This window comes from Hylobates moloch, unplaced genomic scaffold, assembly GCF_009828535.3.
Source record: "Hylobates moloch isolate HMO894 unplaced genomic scaffold, HMol_V3 SCAFFOLD_6, whole genome shotgun sequence".
Lineage (NCBI taxonomy): Eukaryota > Metazoa > Chordata > Mammalia > Primates > Hylobatidae > Hylobates > Hylobates moloch.
This window is the reverse complement of record NW_026652281.1, coordinates 146,705,123-146,723,070: the sequence shown is the minus strand read 5'-3', so window position 1 is coordinate 146,723,070 and position 17,948 is coordinate 146,705,123. Positions and strand designations below refer to the sequence as shown.

The 17,948-nt window shown below is 38.6% G+C and overlaps 1 long non-coding RNA gene across 1 annotated transcript in view; it reads left to right on the top strand.

The window, feature by feature from the left end:
- Positions 1–17,948, top strand: part of LOC131383757 (uncharacterized) — a 100,816-nt gene that overhangs the window by 9,491 nt on the left and 73,377 nt on the right. The gene's annotated exons all lie outside the window — the stretch shown is intronic.

The window sequence follows — 17,948 nt, the reverse complement described above, 5'->3', positions numbered from 1 at the left end:
TTGCAAGCCAGCTGGGCCCACTTTGCACAGATGTTTTTATAGGAACAAGAAGGAGGGAAAAGTGTGCAGTGTTGGATGCATTAGCACAGCAGTGGAATATCTTTGTTAGCATTGTTCCTCCTTTCTCACTGTGGCTGGATGAGGGTGGGGACTTGTTCAGAGGCTTTGGGATAATTTTGTTGCCCAACCTAAATTCAAGGAAATTACATACATTGATAATAAGGCTTTTTACCAAGTTCATTTAAAAATGGTTAGTTTGTATTTGTAGGGTGTCAACTCTGAAAAGCAAAGAGTTGCATGTTTATTTGCCTGTGGATAAAACAATCCAATCATCATTAGCTATTTGGAGAAAATATATTCAAAATTTATCTCCTTAGGCATAAATGTTGTGGTTGTTTTATTACAATATAGGTTTACTCTTCCCCTCCACAGATGATTGCTTTGGTCTTCCACTGTTGGGTGTTTCAGTTGCACGTCTATATGATTAAGGAGCTTGTCTGTAAGAAGGTTGCTTCTCTGTCTCTCTTCTTCCAGAAAATGGAAGCCAGTTTTTCAGTATAAGTTGTAGGTTTGCAAATTAGTGGCCCACCACTGTGCTGTTTGGCCCACACACAGTGCAGAAGAAAAAAAAATCTTTGATTTAAAGCTAGAAACTTGGGAATTTACACACACACACACACACACACACACACTGTGGATTTCCAGCATATTTTGAAAAATCAGATTTGGCTATTTTGTGTCCATACTCCTCATGTCAACAATCCACCAGTTCCTTGGATCTTATACTGGGTATGCTTTTTCCGGTTCACCAAGGCCTGTCACTTTATCATCGGCTTTTCTCAAAAGGGCCAGATAAGAAGACATTTATATTACCTGTGTGTATGATTCCTGTATGCATTTGAATTTGCCATCCATGCCATGAGGCAAGATTCAGTTACATTATCACTCCAATATCCTCCAACCTGATTCTAGGATTCTTCTCCTTTATACAAATGAAGTTCTTAACATTGCAATAGACTATCTGATACTCTGCTTGAGGAAAAATTTGACTGTGTGGTAGCTCTAAAAGTCATTTTTGTCATTTCAATTTAGTTTGCTTAGCATATGAATAAACTTATGACTAACATAATAACTCTTAAGTTGGTTTACTTCTTTGTGTTCTCACTGATGAAGAATTAAAATATCATCTGGATAAGCTCATCTATAAATGAAAAATAAAATTAGTAATTTGAATATTTAGAAGTGATTGCCTATATAGGTAAAATATAGCAAAGAGGTGCTTAACCGTTGACTCTGCTTCAACTGATATCAGACAACTTTAATGCTAGAAGGGACCTTACGAATAAAATCTGGCCACTTCATTCTGCAAATAAAACTGAACTTAATAGAGGTAAAGTGATTTATTCTTTTTTTTTTTTTTTGAGACTGAGTCTTGCTCTGCCACCCAGGCTGGTGTGCAGTGGTATGATCTCGTGTCACTGCAACCTCCGCCTCTTGGGTTCAAGAGATTCTCCTGCTTCAGCCCCTGAGTAGTTGGGATTGCAGGTGCCCGTCACCACACCTGGCTAATTTTTGTATTTTAAGTAGAGACGGTGTTTCACAATGTTGGCCAGGCTGGTCTTGAACTTCTGACCTCAAGTGATCTACCTGCCTCGTTCTCCCAAAGTGCTGGGATTACAGGCATGAGCCACCGCGCCCAGCCAAGTAATTTATTCTTGATCACACTATGGGTTAGTGTCAGAACTAGGGCCCAAATGATATCTCATTTGACTTTAACCAAGGCCAATTATATTTTAATTACCCTTAATTGCCTGTAATTACATAGATACTGGTTTAGGTTTATTTCTTAGTTTTCAATGTTCTTTATAGTTTATTACAATAAGCATTATTTACAGTGAAAATAATCATGTCATAATTCTATAATTATAAGTATCAGAATTGTGATGAAATACTAAATTCTTTCAAAGGCACTTTTCTTGAAAATATGAAGATGACCCTTAATAATGAAAAATTTGTATTTTAAGAAAGGCTTCCAGACAACAGGCAATGCTAACAGTAGTTGTCTTTGCATGTCTTTAGATAGCTTCCTCTGCTTCTTTGCTTTTATTATCTGTATATACACATTTCCCATAATGAATCCGCATCACTTTTAGAATTACTGGAATTTTTAAGCAGCTCTGCGAAGGAAACAAAAGCAAATCCAGTCTGATAAAGACATGAAGCATTTGTATGAAATTAAAATGTTCTCACACTTCATTCATTCCTATGAGTGGGATATAAAGACCATTTCCTGTGACTCAAATATGCACACGCAAAGAGAAACGATTTGACACTTTCCCACAGTGAGAGAAAAATGTCTGGTGGCTGTGATTGCAAGGGGGCATGTGCTGAGAGCTGTGACCTAGCGTGCATTCCAGGCTGAGTAGCGCCAACTTTAAAATTAAAAACCCAGCAGTTCCAAGTCTCTCAACTATGATCCCTTCATAGTATCTGGCTGATATTCTGATATAGACTTTTGGTTTCTCTGAAATTCTGAAAGCTAAAGAGAATTCAAATTTTGATTTCCCTCTGCCTAGTTTGAGGGAACTTAAAGATAGGAAAGTTAGCACCCGCAATCCAACCTCTTTCCCAAAGGCGACAGCTGTGTGGTTTCCAGGGGAAGAGTTTACTTGCATGGGGAGAGAAAATACTTCTTGATAAATAATGTGTTTTTATGACTCCTGTTTCTGGGAAACCTGATACATACAATGCATCTACAAGTATTTGAGGTCAAGTTTCAACTGTGTTTTTATTAAATATTTGACTGTTTTATGTGTGATTGTAATTGACTGAGTTTGAAACCTGAGTAATTAAGGAGCTTGTCTGTAAGAAGGTTGCTTCTCTGTCTCTCTTCTTCTTTTTTCTCTTCTTTCTCTCTATCTCTCCTTCTATATTTTTATATAATGTTGTTTTGTAATTAGCTGATTCTACTTTCTCATGCTCCTTAATTTTGATTTCTTAGAAAGATGAAGCATTGGAAAGTACTGCATAGCTCCATGTTATCACTCAATTAATGTCTTCAATCATTTAATGTCCTCTGCACAGCTGGGATGCTTGGGAGAAGACTCTTGACAAGTCTTGTATGTGTGGAAGACACCATTTTACTTACTTTCCCTTTATCATGGAAGGAACACAAGCCTATCTTACAGATACCTGGGACCCTGGAAGAACAATTTTTGTTCTGAACCTCAAAATATTCTGTCACATTTCTTTGTATCAGTAACTAACTCTTAGAGCGAACGTTCTCTTTTTAGATTTTGGTATGTTTCTAAATAAGTCATGAATCCATTCTCACACACACACACACACACACACACACACACAGACACACTTCAACTCTGCATCTATAGACCTCTCTGTTGCAGTTGGGATGTGGTGTTGCTGCTGATGGGGTTGGACAAAGGATCCTTTCAGGCAATGCCTAGTGCTATTTCGTATAACATGGGAGTGAAATCCCTCCAACCTGATTTTCCTGCCAAGTATTTTGGTACATTGTCTCTCTTACTTCCTCAGAGTCGAGAGTGACAAGCTACAGCCTCAGGCTGGAGTGGCTGAGGCTCTAACACATAGACAGGAGAGCATTTAGGAGTAGCACATAGTATCTTCACTCTGAAAGAAGAGTAATTGAAAAATCCCAAGCTGCTCCCAATTGGTTCTTCTTAGGTCATTCCTGGAAACAAACTTTGATAGCCCAAACTCCCACTTCATGAGTCTTCTTGCTTTTCCTCCTGCAATGATAATTCTTACCTACAATTCTCACCCTGAATGAAAACGCCCTTACACTTGCAGATGTTGGTAAGGACAATTCCAAAGGAGAGCTTTACCACAAGATTTAACTTCTTTGGAGAGTCTTAAAAATAATTTTTCAGCTAGTTCATTTAAAATGCTACTTAATTTGTAGAACAAGTGAACCTTTCAAATTACCTTGCAGTTTATAAAGCACTTACAAATATATGCTATATTTAGTAGAAGAAAATAGAGGTGTTCCACCTATGGGAAGTGGGCTGTGCCACTTAGATCCCTATTGAGTGTGTGGTGTTAATGTGCAATGTGCAAATTTGGGAAGGGAAATTCAGATAGGCAGTATAGCAAAGGAAAATGATGTGGGAATCACTGGCTCTGAAAGTCCCAGCCTAGCACCGTGGAGTGAGAGGTCCTGCTGCTGGAGCCATACAGAGCTTGATTCTAATCTCAGCTTTGCCTCTTCATAGGGTGGAGGCTTGGAAGCCACATTTCTTGGATCCAAATCAGGCTTTTGCTACTTATTTTGTAAACTTGGGCAGCTTTCTGGTGTTTCTTACCTTAGGAATGGAGACAATAATACCACCTGATGCGTAGTATTGTGAGGACTAAATGAGATATGATGTACAATGTTGGGAAGGTGCTGGTGCATTATATGTCTTCAGTAAATATTAGCTATTATTCTATGAGTGACCTTAGCAATGACCAGTCACATGACTGCCCCAGTCACTGTCCACACATGTAAAAGGGGAAAAGATAATTGTTATAAGGATTCATAGAGAGCATGTGTTTTGTTAATTTAATTTTAACCTTTTAATTTAAAAAATTACAAATGCATGGAAAAGTAAAAAGACTAATGTAAATAACCCTCATGTGCCCATCATCAAGCTTCAACAATGATCACTTTTTGCCATTTTTCTTTCAATTATTTTCCCATCAGTTTTTGTTTCTGGGATGTTTTCAAGCAAATCACAGGTAACATATTATTTTAACTATGAATTCTTCAGCATGTAGGTGTGGAAGGTTGTTTTCAAGATGACCACAGTGATTCTTCCATGAGCAGCCCCTTTACAGTGTGACTTTGCAGCTCATCCCATGAGGAAGTAGTCTGTTTCTCAACACCTTTGAATCTGGGTTGGCCTTGTAATGCACCTTGACTAATGAATGTGGCAAAAATAAGGTGGGATTCTAAACCCATGCCTTGTAATTCCTAGGCCAAAGAATTGTCTAGCTGAACCTAATCCATGTTGCTGACATTACCAATTCATAAGTAAATAACACCACTAAGTTTTGAGTGGTTTACCGTGCACTGACAGCTACCTCACATAGTAATGTGTTTTTTTAAAATCCCTAACACGGATCTTCATATATAGCAAACACGAAACTTTTAGCTTCCTGTCCAAAGGACTGAACTCACAAGGCATGAGACATTTTATAACCCTGAGGGTGAGTGTCAGTAGCTGGGGTTTGTGTGGAAGTAGTATTCCATGACATTCATTTTAACCAAGAGCCTTCTGTGGCTGAATTATATATTCCAGCTCAAGTTCTAAAGAATACTCATCCTTGGTCTAAGATGATAGTTCCTAAGCTTTACTGGGTTACAGTCTCCTTTGAGAATCTGATGAAATCTATAAAAATTATTCCCAGAAAAAATAACGTACATGTACACAGCCCCCTTGCTACACACACACACACACACACACACACAGATCTCTACCTATAGATAATGTGTGTGTGTGCACGTGTGCATGTGTGTGTGTGTGTGAGAGAGAGAGAGTGAGAGAGAAGCTTGCTTATATCATAGGGTTTGTGGACCAGCCAGTGCCTGGATACCAGTTAAGAAACTCTACTGGGTGCTGTGGGTGAAGCCTATAATCCCAGCTACTTGGGAGGCTGAGGTGGGAGGATCACTTGAGCCCAGGAGTTCAAGACCAGCCTGGGCAACATAGCAAGACCCCTTTTCTTAAAAGAAAATTTTTTAATTGGCTGGGTGTGGTGGTGCATGCCTGTAGTCCTGGCTACTTAGGAGGCTGAGGCAGGAGGATTGCTTGGGTCCAGGAGTTCAAGGCTGCAGTGAGCTATGATTGTGGCACTGCACTCCATGTACTCCAGCCTGGGCCACAGAGCAAGACCTTCTCTTAAAAAAAGAAGGAGAAGAAGAGAGGGAGGAGGATGAAGAAAGAAGCACAAGAACAAGAGGAAGAAGGAGATGGAAGAAGAAGTAGAAGGAGGAGGAGAAGAAAGAGGAAAGAAGAAGAAAGAAGGAAGAAGAAGTAGGAGGAGGAGAAGAAGAAAGAGGGAAGAAGAAGAAACAAGGAAGAAGAAGAGGAGGAGGGGGAGTGGGAGTGGGAGGAGGAGGGGAGGAAAGGGAAGGAGAAGGAGGAGAATAAACTCTGGTCTTACTTGAGCAGACCTCTACTTGTATACCTAAAACTGCATAGTCAACTCTAACTGCCATATAATCTGTTTGCCAGATATTTATTTCCATTGCTGTTGCTGTTGCAGCTACTTCTGAAAGAGGAGTAACTGTTGGTATGGGTTTCTGGCTGCATTTTAGGTTTAGGGTCTAAAAGCTCCTTGACCAGTGCTTGGTTTGACCAGATTTGGTTCAGGGTCTTTTGAAGCTCTGGGTTCATTCTTCCACCTCCCACCCCTTGACCTTCATTTAACCCAAGCATTGAGCAATATAATGCTCAGGAAGTTAGTTGGCAGCTGCCAGCACGACCTCCGCAGCTGTACCTTACCATGCTACTGGCGCTGTCCGATGTGCTGGATGCTTCCACCACGTCTTGGCCTGTGTGCTTCTTGAAGATTTCAGTTGATAATTTATTGGGCATAGGTAGGCTGTAAATATTGCCTTGGTTCATATTTTATCACTGCTTGATTGCTGTCTAGGCTCTTTATTTACCACACATTAGTTTGTTCATGGTCTTGTTGATGGAGAAGGCTAGCCCTTTGGCCACTGAGTCTATCGCTTGCTAATACCCCATAGGGCCAGAGGTCCCCAGGAATAGGTGAGGGTGGAAGGAAGCAAGAATATGTTGAGGATGAGAGAGGAAGCCCCAAACTCAGGTGAACTGAGAAGTTGGAATGCCTCTAAGATTGATGTTAAAGTAACTTTATTGTTCAAAAAAAGAGACAAATGAAAGTTATAGATTATTAATAAACCTACAGAAGTACCCACCCCACATCACTGTCTTTCCTTTTCCTTTGCTTTACTCTTTGTAATGACACTTACCACCTTGCATAACAATGCATGTTTTTTGCTGTTGTTGTTTGACTTCCTCCATTATAATGTAAGCCCTATTAGACCATGGGCCTAATTCACTGTTCCATCTTCAGAACAGTGGCTGGCACATTGTAGGTGCTCAGTAATTATTTTAATTACTCTTTGAACAAATGGATGAACAATTGAATGAACTGAAGTTGCTAAATGGGTATTTTCCAAAGTTTTTTTTTTCAAAATTGGTGCATGTAAGAATCTCCTAGAAAGGGCCTTTACAAGATGAAGCTATCTGGTATATATCTTTAAAGACTCTCATCTTTAGTGTCTGGAGGATTAAACTCCAGAATTGGATATTTAAGCTCTTCGAGTGATGCTGAGGCAAGTGGTCCTAGGAAAGTTGAAAAGTTGCCTTATGTGATTCATACCCCCACAAAGATGCGTACCAGGAATACTTAGCAAAACAGTAGTCTCGTTTTTTCTCCTTGCCAACTCAGGGCATGTCAAAATAATAAGTCGAATATAATCAAAATTAAAAATAATCAAATAGATAACTCAGTAACTCATTCTCATTTAAAATAGCTTTCTTCTGTTTTTTTCCCCACATCTTTTTACTGTTTCCTTTTCATAGATTTTTCTAAACAGATGCATATTGCACAAAGGCTGAAAATTCCTCTTAACCAGCTATTTCTTTCAAACTGAGAAAAATTTGGTAGCAGTCATTGAGAGTGCAAAAAGAAATGTTTGAAATATTGTCAGACTCCCTTTTGCTGTTGGACTCTTTAATTTAAAGGGCATATAGGTCACCTGACCCCTACAACAAAAAGTCCATTAAGCCTCTAAGGACACAATCAAATGATTCATTAAAAATATGACTGATTGGCTGAGTGCAGTGGCTCACGCGTGTAATCCCAGCGCTTTGGGAAGTTGAGGCGGGTGGATCACCTGAGGTCAGGAGTTCGAGACCAGCCTGGCCAACATGGTGAAACCCCGTCTCTACTAAAAATACAAAAAAAATAGCCAGGCATGGTGGTGCATGCCTGTAATCCCACCTACTCAGGAGGCTGAGGCAGGAGAATCACTTGACCCCAGGAGGCGGAGGTTGCAGTGAGCTGAGACCGCGCCATTGCACTCCAGCCTGGGCAACAAGAATCACACTCCATCTCAATATATATATGAATGATTAAAAAACACTTAGAAAATGTTAAACCTTTTTACATATTAAAGAAACGTGAATTAAAAGAGTAATGAGAATTCTCACTGCTGGTTTGGCAAAAATTAATGTCTAGAATGGGAAAGCAGACCTTCCTTTACCCAAAAACGGTCACTTCCTACATTGCTTTGAACAAGCTTTCTAAAGAGCAGCTTGAAAATAAGTGTCAAAATTTAAAGTGTGGATATCCTTTGGCCCAGCAAGTATATTTGAGGGAATGTATCCTTAGGACTTTATTTGACAAGATGTATTTTCAAGGATATTAATGGATGGGCCATTTATTAAATCAAATATTTTAAGATAATTTGAATATCTACCAATTCAGGATTAATAAAATTAGTTGACATATTTCCATACAATAAAACTGGCTGACATTTATAGAGCACTATTATTTGCCTGTCACTCTACTAAGTGCCTTACAGGGATTAACTAGCTTAATTTTCACAACAATCCTGTACATAGATAGTATTATTATCTCATCTTAAATATGACAAAATTGAACCACAAAGAAGTTATGCAGCCGATAAGTGGTCATGTTGGGGGTGACACCCAGACGGTCTGGGGCGATCTGTGTTCTTAACAATGGTACTTCATAATGGGATATAACACAGCAACCATATGCAGAGGGAACGAGGATATATTCGATAGATGAAAGCAGATTTCAGAAGAACTTAGCATAGTTACAGAAAGAACAGAGTGGAGAAAGGAAGAAAATATGTAGAACACTTACAAAAAATGTTTTGAAGGGACTATACCAAATATGTAGAGAGTTACTTTTAGATGACTTTCACTTTCTTTTTATGATCCCTACAATCAAAAATTCTTGTTAAATAAGCTTATGTTCCTTTTACAATTAGAAAATATATTTTTTTAAAATCAGCCAACTGCTAGCCTTAATGTATTTTGGCAAACATTGAGGCAGTCTTTCCTGTTTGACTCAATTGGTACTGGTTTTTCCTGCTAACATTTCCTATAAGCCAGTGCCTTCAAAAATCTCAGTTACTCAATAGTTTAATGTTGGCTCTATGTCCATATTTTAGTCAAACCGTAGATAACTATCCTGGGAGTTGTAATTAAGGAGAGGTGTAGGGATATGAAGATATAATACAGAACTTATTGTGGTAGACATGGTTGCTTGGCTGACCCAAAAACCATAGAAAAGACTGGGATTTCCATAATTCAGGCTGGAGAAGCAAAGTCATCGGCACTTTGGACCTAGAGTTAGTCATGTGACACATGAAACCAAGGGAATTGGCTGCTGCAGGAGCTTCTATAAAATACTTTTTTTCCCGAAATAGAAAGATAAACCTGGATGGCACTCCTCCTGCCTCTACTAATCTTCTAGCTCTTCAGTCAGTCATGAGGATATGATTTTTGCAGTTGTGGCAGCCAGTTTGTGAACTTGAGGTGACAAGATAAGGGAAAGATCAAGGGATATGCTGACCCTAACATTGTGATGCTGCTGAGCAAAAGCCAGCTGAAGTCTACCTCCAGGCTTCTTGTTATGAGAGAAAAAGAAAGCCTTATTTGTTGAAGCCACTGTTTACTTTTTCATTAGTTGCAGCCATGCATATTCCCAATGGATACAGGCTCAAAATGTTCAGATATTATTATTTCTTGAATTCAAGCAAATGTTTTATATCTTCCCTTGCAAGGAAATATTGTTTGAATCATTTTTAGGAAATCTAGAAGACTAAAATTCAAATTTAGAGTTCATCTGTTTAACTTTTTTTTGACATGCATTACTATTTAGGGAGAATAAAGGATTGCCACAGGGTTATAAGACTAGTGGTTATTTTCTCAACAGCAGAATTTTGCATGAGGACACCTTCAGGTGGCTATTTGTGTTGTCTACAAGTCATAAGCCATAAGAGTTATGGTATATGATGTACAAGATGATAGATAAGAACATTCTACAGCATCTCAATAGATAAACTTACTGACAAGAAATATGTCTGCTCCTTACCCTGAGCATGGGAACTGCTGGCTGATGGATTCACAGAAGATATGAGTGTAAGAATGCTTGCCTGGGTGTTCTGGTAGCTGTTCTTCATCATAAGCACTTAAGGAGTCATTTTGTTGGATGATTTTGGTCACTGATAGAGGCTGAGATATGCAAGTCGATGGCAGTCGACAAAGCAATGACCTCATTATTTTTGTCTAAAAGGCCAGCTCAATCCCTGCTGGAACATCTTTTTGGGATTTCTATATCACTTATAGCTAACGGGTCTAGCTTTGCCACTTACGTTTCTAAAATGTCATTTTAGAATGAAGCTTAAAAAGGAAGTGGGAGGTAGCTGACAGTATAATACAGAACCCTATCCACCAGGTGTGTATTCTAATTCACTTCATTTAAATGTGTATGAAGGAGCCACATCATAAAATGAACTGAAAGATTAGACCATAGAGCTACATCCTACACACTCGTGATTCAGGTCTCAGCTCATAAGTAACCTTCAGTGGCACATTTCCTGATCCCTCAATCTGATGCAGTCCCACGGTCGCTTTATGACATCACTCCATTTTAGTTTCTTCTTGGCTTTTACCACCATCCGGTGTTTTATCAATTCTGTTCTTTGTTCATTGTCTCTCTCCCCTCTAGCACTTGAGAGGTAGCAGGACCCACTTTGTCTTGCTTGCTGTAGCATTGTGAGTGAAGATGTCAGGCCCCAGACTAGAAGTTCCATAAATGTTTGTGGAATGCACAAAAGATGATCATGATATTCTCTGTGACAACTTTGGCTACTTAGGTGACTATGTTGTCTTTTAAGGGTGGGAGGGATGATAGATTACCTCTCTTCATTTTCACTGGTATGTCAGCCAAGCACTTGTGCGCCTTAGTCCAAAGAGTCACAATATAAATATGTAAAAAAATGTGGGAGCGATTAGAACTGGCACATGCCTCAGTCACAAATTCATATTTGTGCATGTGCATGTATGTGTGTGTGTTTATGTGCAGATACAGCTCAGGTTAATTTGTTTTTGCCTGAGTGGCCAGTGGTCTTCGTTACTGAGAAAAAGATATATATTTAAATTGTACCAGAATTTTATGGATTTTTCACATTTCACTGAGTAATATGTTATACAGATATTTTCACAACCTACAATTGATCCTGTGCTCTATGCATGCATATGAATTGGTCGGTGAGCCCAATATAAAATGCACTGGAAAGAAGGCAGGCATTAGCCTAGCTTAGGAAACCTGCAGCACGATTGATTGGAAGGAAACCTAGGATATATGCAACCACTACATAAATAGAAGAAGAGCTTGACACTGAGCCCAAGAGAAAAGAGCCCATAGAGAGCCCCAGAGCTCCCCACCCCACTCTCAGGATAGAAAGTCATGTGGGATGTGGTGTAGAAAGAGCCTTATTCCGCTCCAAAGAGCAGCTAAGCTGCCAGCAAACTAAACTTTAGGAGTAAGATAAAAACATTAATTACAGATGTCAAGATTAGAGTTTGCTTTTTCTGCAAATTCCATGGGATCTCTAAGCAACTTGATCTTTGAATCCCTGGGGTACTAAAAATCTACAGAGAAGAGATTGTTATCTTAATGTTGCAAAAATCCCCACCTTGAGTGCTGCCAAATAAAAATCCAGCTTAATGACACAAAGTAGAAGGAATATTTCTCGTCTTTTCTTTCTTTAAAAGAGGACTGACATTCAAACACAATTTAAGCTGACAATTATAACTGTAAAATTCTTCCAAAACTCTATGAGTATACAAAGTGCCTTGCCTGAGCTTAAGGAAACAACTATGTAATCACTAAAATTGGATTTTGATTTTAGAAAGCCTTTCTACATACTACTTTTAAAATGTATTGGTCAACTTAAAAATGTTTGTTACCCCGACAGGCACTTCCCAGAAGAAGAGCTTGACTGCTGGAAGGCAAAAAGCTCAGCCCTCATTATTTGATATTCATAAATGTGAAGTCACCTTCTCTCTTCTCGCCCCAGTCCATTAATACTGATCACAGGGGATCCCTGGGAAGAGAATACAGATTAAATTACCAGTGTTCAAAGTAGAGAATAAATTACTACTCTCCAAACAATATGTGTTTGTTAGAAAATATTGCTGTGAGTATAGACTCTCATGCCACAGAAACATGGGTATATAAAAAATGTAACACTCCATTTTTTTTTCTTAAGCACTGAACTTCATATCAATCCAGAGCCCCCATTCTGTGGAATAAATTTAGTGGAGTGGAATCAAATTAGTCAGTTGTGGGTAAGATCAGTCTTTCCAGGTTAAACTCAGTAGTTTGAGCATTTCTTTCTCTCCACCCTTCTTCCTGGAATGGCAGGTAGCATCATGGCATCAGGGAGAGAAGCCCACTGTCAGCCATTCACAAATTCCTCTGCAGTATGGGAAATGATGCAAAGCCTTGGGTGATGTGGTTGGCTGCCCTCAGCCCTCTTGGCCCTCAACATCCCATGCAGCCCTCTTTCCCTTATTCCTCTGTGCAAGGTTGCTGCCTCCCATGAATCCAGGTGAGAAGTGGGGTACAAATTCCCTCTACCGTGATTTTCCCAAACATACTCTGGCATGTACTTTTCCTTTTGCGACAAACACTAGCTCAAACACTAGCTCCTTTGCTGAGAGTCCCCAACTAGCATGTCACTATTTAGTTTTTCTTTCTGATTCTCGTCTCCCATATAAAAAGTGTGTTTAGTTTTGAAAAACCTCAAAAAGTCTTACAACCTTCACAAAAGTTGTAAGACTAATATAATGAACATTTGTATACCTTTTATATAGATATGGCAATGGTTACGTTTTTTGTCTCATTTGCTTTGTTTCTCTCTCTCCTCTCTCTCTCTTTTTTCCCTGTATCAATGGAGTTAGTTACCTACATCATGACATTTCACCCTGAAATACTTCATCATTTGTCTCTGTAGAATAAAGCATTTTTCTACCTTATCGAATTTGGGGATTTAGTATTGATGCAATGCTATTACTAATATACATACATATACAACAATTTTCACTTGTCCTAGCAATGCCCTTCTTAGAATGTTTTCTTTCTCATCTAGGATCCTATCTGAAATCATTGACTGCATTCGGTCATCACGGATCTTCACTCTTCTTTAATTGAGAATATCAGCTCCAAGAATGATCTTGTCAGAGTGCAGCAATGGGCGGGGAGGTGAAAGTTGGGAGGGAGAAACTAATTTTATTCTTTAGGTCTAGTCCTTGGTTTTTAAAGTTTAGAATCCAAGAGATTAATTCTTTTGTCATTATTTGCATTTTTGCATTTAGATGCCTAAACTGTGAGCAGTGAGTACCAGCCAAGGAAGACTGAATGGGGAAGAAAGCACACTAGTTAATATTAATATTACATTTCCAATTATTGTCCTGCCCAATGGATTCGTATCTTTCATTGAAGTGGATTCTTCTACTGTGAGAGTTTTTGACAGTCCTCCCAGGTCATCTTGTTCTGCCTTATAGAACTCAGCTTCTGGAGGACAATGTTCTTCCCTCTCATCTTAGTCTGTCTCTCCTCTGATTCCCTCCCTACAGGTGTATTATTGCAATTGACGCCAGAGAGCAAATTCTTTTAGCTGGCTTTTGGAAGGACTTTTTGGGCATGCCCTAAATTTTAAAGGACAATTATGTGAATCAAGTATGAAGTCAGTGATATTGTGGAGGAAAATTTGAAGGACCCTGGTAATGAAGTGAATTGCTTTCACACAGGCCTAATTTAGCTAAAAGCCTCAGTAGCAGCCTCAAATTAAATATTGCAAGTTAAGAGTGTCTTTGTTTTTTGATAGTCTCTGAAAATGTTTTTTGGAGAATGAGCTCAATTTATTAATTACAGCTGATAACTTCTGAACTTTAAATCAGTCACGGGCTTCCAGCTTAACAATGTCACTACTTTTGAGATGCTTGTATTATAAAGCCAAAAACTTTATGACAATGAAATAAAAGCCCTTTGTGCTAAACAGTATTTTATTTGACATCAGGGAGATACTATGTAAATACTTCACTGGTGGAAACACAGAACAGTAATTATTCTTTTTCAAATAATAGCATAAACAGTTGAGCTTGGATTCTGGGATTTACTCAATAACTCGCAGAGCGTGATTTGCTGCTGCTGAGATGTACAGAAAAAAAGAAAAGAAAAGCAAAGAAAAAAGAAAAGAAAAGAGACCCTTTGAAAGACAAGTTACAGACTGGGAAAAATATTATCTATGTATCTATATGGCAAAGGACTTATATCAAGAATATTCAAAGAACTCTTACAGTTCAGAAAGAAGGCTAACAACTCAATTAAAAAATGGGCAAAAGGTGTAAACACTTTGGCTAGTAAGTACACAAAAACGTGCTCAGTAACATTAGTCATCAGGGAAATGTCAACTACAGTGAGATATCACTTCACACCCACTAAAGTTAAAAAGAGTACTGATACCAAGTGTTAGCAACCCAAATGTCCATCAACATGTGAATGAAGAAACAATTTTTATCATGTTCATGCAATGAGTTCCTACTCTGCAATACGATAAGCAGGGATGAGGCAACAGCATGCATGGATAAACCTCAAAATAGTTATGCTGAGTGAAAAAGTTAGGTAAAAATGAGTCCATACTGTATTATTCCTTTCATATAAGATTCTAGAAAATGCAATACAATCTATGGCAACAGAAAGCATACCAGTGGATGCCTGTGAATGGGGATGGAGAGGAGGCAGGGTGAGGGGAGACGGATTACACAGGAACATGAAGAAACTCTTAAGGGGATAATGCATGTGTTCAGTATCTTGATTGTGGTGATGGTTTCATGAGTGTATAGATATGTCAAAACTCATCAAATTGTGCACATTAAGTATGTATACATAGTTGTGCACATAAATATATGTAATTTATTATATGTCAATTATACCTTAAGCCATTAAAACAAGAAAAGCATAGGTTGGGAGAAAATATTTGCAATACATAAAACTGGTAAAGAACTAACATCCATTATATTAAAGATGAAAAATGTTGCTACAAATCAATAAGGAAAAGAGGCAACTCAATAGGAAAATGGACAAATTTCTCTAATGGAATATATATCTGAACAGTAACATGAAAGTTAAAAGGCAGGAGGAAGGTCAATAGAGTTAAAATGCTTGCACATCTTTGAGTTTCTTGGGAAGTGGCCAAGATACTCATTTATATTAGACTTGGATACATAAAGAATGAATATTGTGATTTCCAGGAAAACCACTATAAGGTAAGAATGTATGACTAATGAGACAATAGAGAAAGAAAATTTAATAATAAAAATATTTAATCTAAGAAAAATATAAAAAGAGAAAAGAGAAAGGGTGAGAGATTTTAAGACCATTGACTTAAATTTACAATAAATTAGTATTAGTTTATAAAACTAGGACATATGTATATGATGTAGTTTGTTGTGTTTGTGTACAAATTTTTTATTCTTTTAAACTATTTCAAAATAAAAAAACGAAAATAGACAAAGAAAAAAGACAAATTACTCACAAAGAAGCCAAAAACAATACTGACTTCTAAACATAAACGATAGAAGTCAGAAGACAATGGAACGATGTCTGGAAAAAATGGAAAGAGAATAACAGTCAATTTATAATAGAATGTCAAACAAAATTTTATATGAAGACAAAATTAAGACTTTTTATACAAATAAATACTAAAAGAATTTTTGAGCAACAGACTCACTGTAAAAGACATAATAAATTACTCAAGGGGAAGAAAAATGATCCCAGATTATAGCACAGAGATGAAGGAAGTAGCGAAGAGCAATAGGATGGGAAGTGTGTGTGTGTGTGTGTGTGTGTGTACAGATCTTTTAGAATAAATTGCAATGAATTCATTGTAGAAGTCTGGGTTTGCAGTTTGGGTTTCCTGGGATGCCAGCTCTGAGGACTCTGAGACAGTGTGTTGTACAGGATGTTTATTAAAGGGTTCCCTTGGGATAAAAACTTGTGAAAGTCAGGGGGAAAGAAGAAAGAGTAGGCAGAGAGATTATCTTAAACACACTATTTTGTCATTGTTGAAAGTGTAAATTGAAAAATTTTAAGGGTAGGGATTCTATCTTAAAGGTGGGGAAAGAGGCTGGGCGCAGTGGCTCACTCCTGTAATCCCAGCACTTTGGGAGACTGAGGTGGACAGATCACGAGGTCAGGAGATCGAGACCATGGTGAAACCCCATCTCTACTAAAAATACAAAAAATTAGCCAGGCATGGTGGCGGGTGCCTGTAGTTCCAGCTACTCGGGAGGCTGAGGCAGGAGAATGGTGTGAACTCGGGAGGCAGAGCTTGCAGTGAGCCAAGATGGTGCCACTGCACTTCAGCCTGGGCGACAGAGCGAGACTCTGTCTCCAAAAAAAAAAAAAAAAAAGTTGGGGAAAGAGTCTTTGTTTTCATGTCCCTTGACTTATAGTTACAGGGCTACTTAAGGAAGCAAAAATCATAGAGAATTAAAATACCCAATAAAATATTTGTTAATAAGCTGACCATTTATGAAATTTGTTCTCACTCAGAAACACATTCTATGCTAATTAGCTTGCCAACAACTCTGCCAATATTTTATAATAGAGAGCTTCTCTAAACATTTAACCAAATAATATAAATAGTTAAAAAATGCCAGCATATTAGCTTTCTATTGCTGCATAAGACATCACCACAAACTTAGTGGCTTAAAACAACACACATTTACTATCTCACAATTTCCATGGGGCAGGAGCCCTGGTGTGGATTAGCTGGTTCCTCTGCTCAGGGTTTCATGAATCTCATGAGTCTGAAATTACAGTGTTAGCTGGGACTCTGATCTCATTTGAGATTTGCGGTTGTCTTTCAAACATGCTAGTTGTTGGCAGGATTCAGTTCCTTGTGATTATAGGGCTCAAGTCCCCATTTCCTTGCTGGTTGTCAACAGGGATCGTTTTCAGCTCCTAGAGGCCACCGTCTTGTCTTTGCACATGACCATCTCCATGGGCAGTTGTCTTAGTCCATTTTTGCATTGCTATAAACGAATATCTGAGACTGGGTAATTTATAAAGAAAAGAGATTTATTTGGCTCACAGTTTTGCAGGCTGTACTTGTATGGAACCAGCATCTGCTTGGGTTCTGGTGAGGCCTCAGGAAGCCTTACTCATGCTGCAAGGTGAAGGGGAGCAGGCATGTCACATGGTGAGAGAGGGAGCAAGAGAGACGGAGGAAGAGGTGGCAGACTCTTTTTAACAATCAGAGCTTGGGGTAATGAATAGAGTCAGAACTCATTACTGGGAGAATGGCACCAAGCAATTCATGGGGCATCTGTCCCCATGACAAAAACACCTCCCATTAGGTCCAACCTTCAACACTGGAGATCAAATTTCAGCGTGAGATTTGGAGAGGACAAATATCCAAACTGTATCAGCAGTTCACACATGGCAGATTGCTTCTCCAAGGCCAACAAGAGGAGCTCACACCAGTTGGCTACAACAGAGACTTACAAAAAGAATAACATTACAGGTGTGACTATCCCGTCATATGTACAGTCCCCACTCTCACTCATGAGGAGGAAATTATACAGTTGGTGTACACCGGGGGCAGGAATCTTGGGAGCTGTCTTAGAATTCTACTTACTGCAGCAAAAGTTAATGACATCAATGAAAATGATGTTTAGAGAAATGCTTGATTCCTACTCAGATCTATTGATCAGAGGGTAGGCCAGCTAACAAACAAAACAAAACAAAACAAAACAAAACAAAACAAAACAAAACAAAACAAAACA